Below are 7,476 nucleotides of genomic sequence, written 5' to 3' on the forward strand. Positions count from 1 at the left end.
TGTGTGTGTGTGTGTGTGTGTGTGTGAGTGTGAGTGTGTGTGTGTGTGTGTGTGAGTGTGACTGGCTTATTTTGCTTAGCATAATGGCCTTTACTTTCTTCTATTTTGTGGTATGTGACAGGATTTTATTTCATTTTAGTGATGCATAATATCCTATTATACATATATACTATTTTTATTTATCCACTCACCTGTTGATATATATTTGGGTTGCTTTTACCTATCGGTTATTGTGAATAATGCTGCAATGAACGTAAGTGTGCAAATATCTCTTTGAGATTAGAATTCTTTTGGATATATACCCAGAAATAGGATTGGTAGATTATATGGTAAATCCATTTTTAGTAGTTTGAGGAGCCTCTGTATTGTTTTCCATAATGGCTGTATCATTTTACATTTCCACCAACAGTGTTCAAGTTTCCAATTTCTCTGCATCCTTGTCAAAACTCACTTCCTACTTTTTTGTTTGCTGGTGGTCCTCAATAGTGGTTTTGAGATGCTATTTCTTTGTATTTTTTATTTGGATTTCTCTTGTGATTAGTGATATCATTGTATTTTCATATTCTTGTTGGCCATTTGTATATAGTCTTTGGAGAATTTCTGTGTCGTTTGCCTATTTTTAACTAGATTATTTTCTCCTCAGAACAATTTTTAGAAGTTCCTCATGTATTTTAGATGAATGAGGGCACGTTAGCAGTTGAAACACAGAGTTTTCTTTCAGAGTATTAAATGGCATAAGCCATTGGTAACACTACAGAAATGATTTAAGTGTAACAGAGCTACAACAGGAGCTCATGTTTCTTCTGTGATTGAGAAAATTAGAAACCTGCTACTATACATGTGATATCTAAAGCAATTCTGTCACTCATGGAGCCATATCAAGATCAGAAAACTTAAAACAAAAAGGCCGTTCTCAAAAAGTTCCCATGATCAGAAAGCCACTGTTACAACTGCAGCTTCTAGAAATACCTGCAAAAAGGCACTAGGAAAATGAATCTGTTACATAATTCTTATTGAATGAGTCAAGTGAGCACACATTGATACCTCTGATAATGCTGCCACAGAAAACCAGACACCCTCAATATTGTCTTTGCTAGCAGGAACAAAAGAAACAACAAAAACAGCCCCAACATCAAATTGCCAAAATTACGGAAAATGCAGAATTCCAGCCCCTGCAATATAGGAAAACACTCCAGAAAGATGTTAAAATGGCTATCAGACTTCAATCCATCACATCTACCTCTAGTTAAAAATAGAGGTTTCGCCCATTATCCCAAAGTGGGATGTTCTTAAGAAACCTTTCATTGGCTGAAATGGCATAAAGCAAAGAAGCAATTACCATTCATTTTATATGGAATTTTTTTGAGCATTCCAAGACTCCCCAAATAACCTACCACATCACGCCAAGTAACACATAAAACCTAAAATAACACACAAACAGTAAAAGCAGAGATTATCCGATAAATATAGAGTGAGCATGGCGGTATGGCTTGTTGCTCTAGGTACATGCTGCCTCTGTAATGACTTGCTACAAAACAAACATTCAATGTTTGAATCCTATTTTCACTTTCTGACTTTTCTGCCAAAACAATTATCTGGATTTTTTTTGATTAGCAAAAATATGTACTAATATTGATCTTTTAAAAAGTCAAGCAGCATAATGCAACCTTTCAAATAGTGGGAGATAACTGTAATGAATTTTGCTTCTTTTTATTTTTGTTTTTTATTTTGGTTTTTAGGTTAGAAGGCTTTATCAAGATCATTCTAGTCTGAATGCTGTAAAATTCAAATCTAATTGTTTTTTCCTCAGAACATAAAGACATGTTAATACAAAATATAAATTATATACTATAATTATGTTTATTTTGTTATTTGCCACTTCAAAAATATGTACCCATTTGCTAAGCCTGCATCTAAATCCCTTTGGAAGTGCATAAGGTTGAATTTGTGACCTTAGGTTAAATGATTGTAGCATATAAACCAATGATTTTAGTGTGCCAACTGAAGGCAATTACGCTTTCATTCAAGAGCTATGATGAAGTTAATCCAGGTTGCAGGTGTTAATCCGCATATGTGATGGGCACATACTGACAAAGTAAGAATTACTTGTAATATAAAATAAGGATGGAGTTGGAATTGGAAGAAGCTGGCTCCTGGGAATATTGAACTGTTCAAAAAAAAAAAAAGAGCTGCTTTATTCTTGAACCAAGACATAGGATAACCAGGCTATTAATTGTTCATAACTCAAATGTACAAAACCACTTTTGGTCTTTACATAATAGGTAGAAATTTGTTATAAAAATGGTCTTTCTCAAGTGAAGATAAAATGAAATTTTTGTCCATTTCTTAAAAATAAAAAGATTACTTATACATTTAGTGAAAATTGTCACTTCATCTTAATCCTAAAGTTTCCTCTTTGTCCCAGATAATTTACAGTCAAATTTAAAGACAGAAATATTGATGGAGTACACTTAGGGGCCAAGTTTTCACTTTCAATAAAATGGAGACTTAAAAAGTGTTATAAGCCTTGATTAGAACTTAGTTATAGAGAAATTCTTCTAAAACAACTCATGACAGAACTACTGAAATCTTTGTAATATTCTGATCATAAATCTGATTTGGAATTCTATTATAGATAAAAATTAAAGGCAAAAGTAGTTTTCAAGAGGAATTTAATGCATTCCAATATTTCCTTAGGAACCATATAAATATATCCCATGAAAAGTATATCGTGATTTTCTTCTTCTTGGGGAACCCCAATCAGTGAATGTTATTCAATCATTGGTTCAACAATATTTACTGAATGTCTATATGTGCCAGGCATATAACCAGAAGCCCTCACTGGTGAAAAAGAATAGAAAAGCATCTTTCTATCTATGCTTCTATTTTAGTGGGTAGAGATTACTGATCAATAAAATAAGCATAATAACAAAATAATATATCAGATGTTGATAAAGCTATGGAGAAAAATGAAGCAATGACTAGGACATAGAAAAGCCCCTTAAAGAAGTTGTAACCTGGGCAAAGAACCAAAATTGGTGAAATGTATTATTGTTTTTAAGCAAAATATATTGTTTGTACGAAGACTATTCAAGGTAAGAGCAAGAGCAGGCACATTTGAAACCTGTAGGTCAAAGCTTGCCCAGAGTGTGCAAGGCATAGTGAAGGAGGCCATTGCACTAAGAGGAAACAATGGACAGATGTGGTCTAAGGGGAAATGGGAGGCAGGATCAAGTCAAGCCTCATAGGCCCTCATAGGATCTGGTTATTCTTTTAAACGACTGACTGGTTGAAAGAAAAGAGTAACGTGAACTGGGAAATGATAACAGACAATGGTGCAAGCAGAGGGACAAATTCAGAGGCCACTATAATAATCTTAGGGAGAAGTGGTTATGGTTTGGAAGTGCTAAGAAGTATAAGAAGGGTGAAGGCCATGTTTTTAAATATGCAAGAGGGGGTGAGAATTAATGCACACAGTATTAGCTAGAGATAATGAACATTTTGTCCACAGTAAAAGGAGAGAAGATATACTACATATGGTTAGGTGATGTGGGGACTTGTAGATGTTCTATTCTCATAAATTTTTATCCTTAAAATGGTAGCAGAATCACCAAATATTAGTGAGGAAAGTGAACATATCAGGGAAATTTCGTATGATTGAAATGCAACTCTATAGATTGCATACTTGAGATGAATAGAAATCTATTTCAAGTGTGAACAGTCAACAGGGTAGTGTATTATTCTGTAGCCATATTTAGTTACATGTGTATAGGGTCACAGGAAACAGTTGAATTTAAGCAGGGTTGGGGTTTTGCAAAAGTCAGTACAAAATACAAAAGAGTGTCCAGAGGGTTGAAAGTATAAGAATGTAAGAGAATAATTTTATTGATGGATTAGAGAATCAAAGTGGGTTAGGAGATAATGATAAAGTTCAGTGAGGTCTGATAAATGGTAGTCACATCAATAGATTATAGATCGTAGTGGGTGTGAAAGGATTGATGGAGTTGCAATACTATAGGGAGTGAGCTAGAGATAAAAAGATGATGAAGGGTTTGTGTTTGTTTATAATGTCAATATCCAGGGCATGAGTATGGAAGTAAAAATCTAATATCGGATGAAGGGAAAACATCAGAGGAGGAGGAGCTGAGGAGACCTGAGAGATGGGTAACAAAAGGATTCTATATATACATAATGAAATATAAGAAATATAGCAAGAATAATATTGGAAGAAATGACCATAAAGAGTGGCTTAAATCTTTCAAGAATAAGAGTCACATATATACCCAATGACTGCAATTATTCAAATTCCTGTGATTCAAAGATGAATGGTGTGAGGGAGGAAAGTAGGAAAATGGCCTGGAAAAATAATGCAGGGACAAGAGGATCCTAAAAATTGCACCGGGAGAGTGAGGGAGTGAAGCTTTACCACATCGAGAACCTGTAGGCAAGTGGATAATATTTGTTTGTTTGTCTATTTATTTATTTTTACTTATGTGAAAAGGGACAGACCTATGGGATTGCCACCTCTGCACTAATGCCCTTGTTGGGGATAATTCTCTGCAGTTCCCCCTCCGCTTGCCTGGTTAAAGGAATGAGTTGGGCAGAATTACATATTCACGCTCAGGACAGTTCTAATTCACCACCTTCAAATAAACTTTATAAATAAGTTCTAACCTGCCTGGTTATTATCTGGAACTTAACATGTGGAGAGTTGCTCCTTAGGAATGGTTTTCTTCCCATGTTGTGCCAAGACTATAATATAACTTAATTAGGGAGCTTCCCTACCATCAGCAAGTTTGCGTGCTGGAAACCAGCTATTTTAAATCACAGATTTTCTCATTTAGCCTTTGAATGATCCTAGAGATAAGAAAGCTTGCCCTGCTACTGTATTTCTCCCAAGCTGTCTTCGGAGATGGGATTGTTGTACCCTTGGGGGAATTTTAGACTTCAGCTCTGCTAATTGCAGGAAAGGCAATATTATATATGAGCTATCAATCTTCACAAAACATGTAGGTAATGTAAAGAAGATCTGAGGTCAAAAGGAGGTCTGTTTTCAAGTGCTTTATAATTTTTATACTCTTACAGTCTCACAGGTGTGGTAAGGGCATCTGTGTTATGTTTAAAATAAGTGACTTTAACCAACTTTAATTTCTTATATTGTGGTTAATTTTTTTGTAGCAGGAGTAGAAAAGTACAATCTCTTTTTTGAGGGTAAACATAACAAAATGTAAAGATTCCATCAAAACGGGTTGATGAAACTCCTCAATTACATTGCATTTGGAATTTTTCAATTTATTTTCCACAAGGGTAGGATCTTAGTAGTTTCTTCGCTTTAGTGATCATAATAATTAAAAAACACACTTTTATTTCATAATCAAGAAGGATGCAAAAATTTTTTGAAAGTGTAGAATTAAAATTTCTAGAGCTACTTTCAAATTCCTTTTAACACTGCATGCATTCATTCTGATGAGTAACTACGTTTTCAAGTATACTTAAAGTATATAACATATAACCTTGAGAATGAACACAAGAAATATAAGCAATTTCTCATCAAAAGCAGCAATTTAGTGTCATGCAGGCCCATTTTACCCTTTTATTTATTTAGAGGTAAAAATAAGATAAGTCAAATGCATAGGCTCTCTAGCAGTTCAAATTCTGGGATATTCAATTACTTGGTGGCACTGATCATTAGATTAGATACATCTCAGCACATCACAGAGGATGAAAAGATTCCTCTAGAGACAAAGGTGCTTTAGAGCAATTTCACTTCTAATTATGTTTCCTATAAGATTTTGTTTGTGTTTGACTTAAAACAAGATGTAATCTGTTAGAAAGAGAAAGAAATCAAAAGATTAACATCACCTTATTATCTAGTATGAAATGGGCCTGGGCTCAGGCTGATGTGATGAAAACAATTTATAGAATTTTTTTTGCTCTGTTAGTTAAAGAGGAGGTTGCCACTGGACAGATCATATGAGCAGATGTATTAATGTAGCATGGTGTACCAGTATAGGACCAGCAGCTAATGCCTATAACGAAAATGTTTACCTTTACTATTACATACCTAAAGAATATTCTGGTGTTGGTTCATTCTTGGACTGTGACCTTCATAAATTCTTGATGATAAGTGAAATGTAAGGGCCTGCAACGTATGTGTCAAGTTCAACTGAATTATAAATTCAAAAGATTTTTTGATTATTTCATACTTAGCATTAGAAAAGAGTAACTTGTAAAAGCATTTTTCTACACACAATGAAACTAATTCAGGCTGCATTCTTGTTAAGTTTGTTCTAGACATTGTAAATTTGAAAATATATTCTATTTTTATTTATCCATTAATTAAAGACTTATGTGGAAAACATTTGAAAATAAGAAACAGCGTGTTCTTTTTTTAAAATATATTTTATTGACTTTCCACAGAGAGGAAGGGAGAGGGATAGAGAGTTAGAAAAATCAATGAGAGAGAAACATCGATCAGCTGCCTCCTGCGCACCCGCTACTGGGGATGTGCCCGCAACCAAGGTACATGCCCTTGACCGGAATCTAACCCGGGACCCTTCAGTCCGCAGGCCGACGCTCTATCCACTGAGCCAAACCGGTTAGGGCGAAACAGCATATTCTTGCATGTACTATTATTGTTTATGTATTGAAATAGAAAAGGGATTATTGCTCTGAAAAACTTTAAAAACTAGAAAAATGGACAAATGCAATATGTGGTACTTAATAATATACAACTATAATCTTGTTTCCCATTGTCTCCTTAACATGCAGTCAGTGGAAAAAATTTTTCTTGCCCTTGAAAAGAGTATCAGTCTTTGGCCTCAAAGTTTTAAACCTCACTTAAAGATGGTGAAATTTTCTCTAGTTGTATTAAATTAACAGAATCTCAATTAAAAAGTTAGAATGGCCAATCTATATCGATCAAAATGCTTATAATAGTTTTTTAAAAATGTATCTTTATTGTTGAAAGTATTACAAAGTCCCCTTTTCTCCTCCTGTTAACCCCCTATACCCCACAACCCCCAGGCCTTCATCTCACTATTGTCTATGTCCATGGGCTATGCATAAATGCATATATGTTTTTTGCTGCATTAGAAATATATCCAACATGATAGTGACTGGCAGAGCCAGTATTTATTTATTTCTCTAAGACTTGTGGATTAGTTCTGCTGAACTCTCCTAGGCTCAACTGATCTAATCTGTATCCAAGGCTTCATTCATTTCAGTCTTTCTCACCTGTCTTCATCATTCTTCAACCAGCTATTACCCAGAACATTTTCTCCCATGGTAAGTAACAGAAGTACAAGAGAGCAATACAAATCTTGCAAGTACCTTATTTAAAGCTTCTAATCTCCTCATATTTACTAACGTTCTATTGGCCACAGGAACTCACATGGCCCAGCTCAACATGAGTGAGGTGAGCAATTATACTCCCCACATGGGGTGGGAGATAAGAAAAGGGAAGAAGGGGAACAA

The sequence above is a fragment of the Myotis davidii genome, unplaced genomic scaffold, assembly GCF_000327345.1.
Source record: "Myotis davidii unplaced genomic scaffold, ASM32734v1 scaffold269, whole genome shotgun sequence".
In the NCBI taxonomy this organism is placed as follows: domain Eukaryota; kingdom Metazoa; phylum Chordata; class Mammalia; order Chiroptera; family Vespertilionidae; genus Myotis; species Myotis davidii.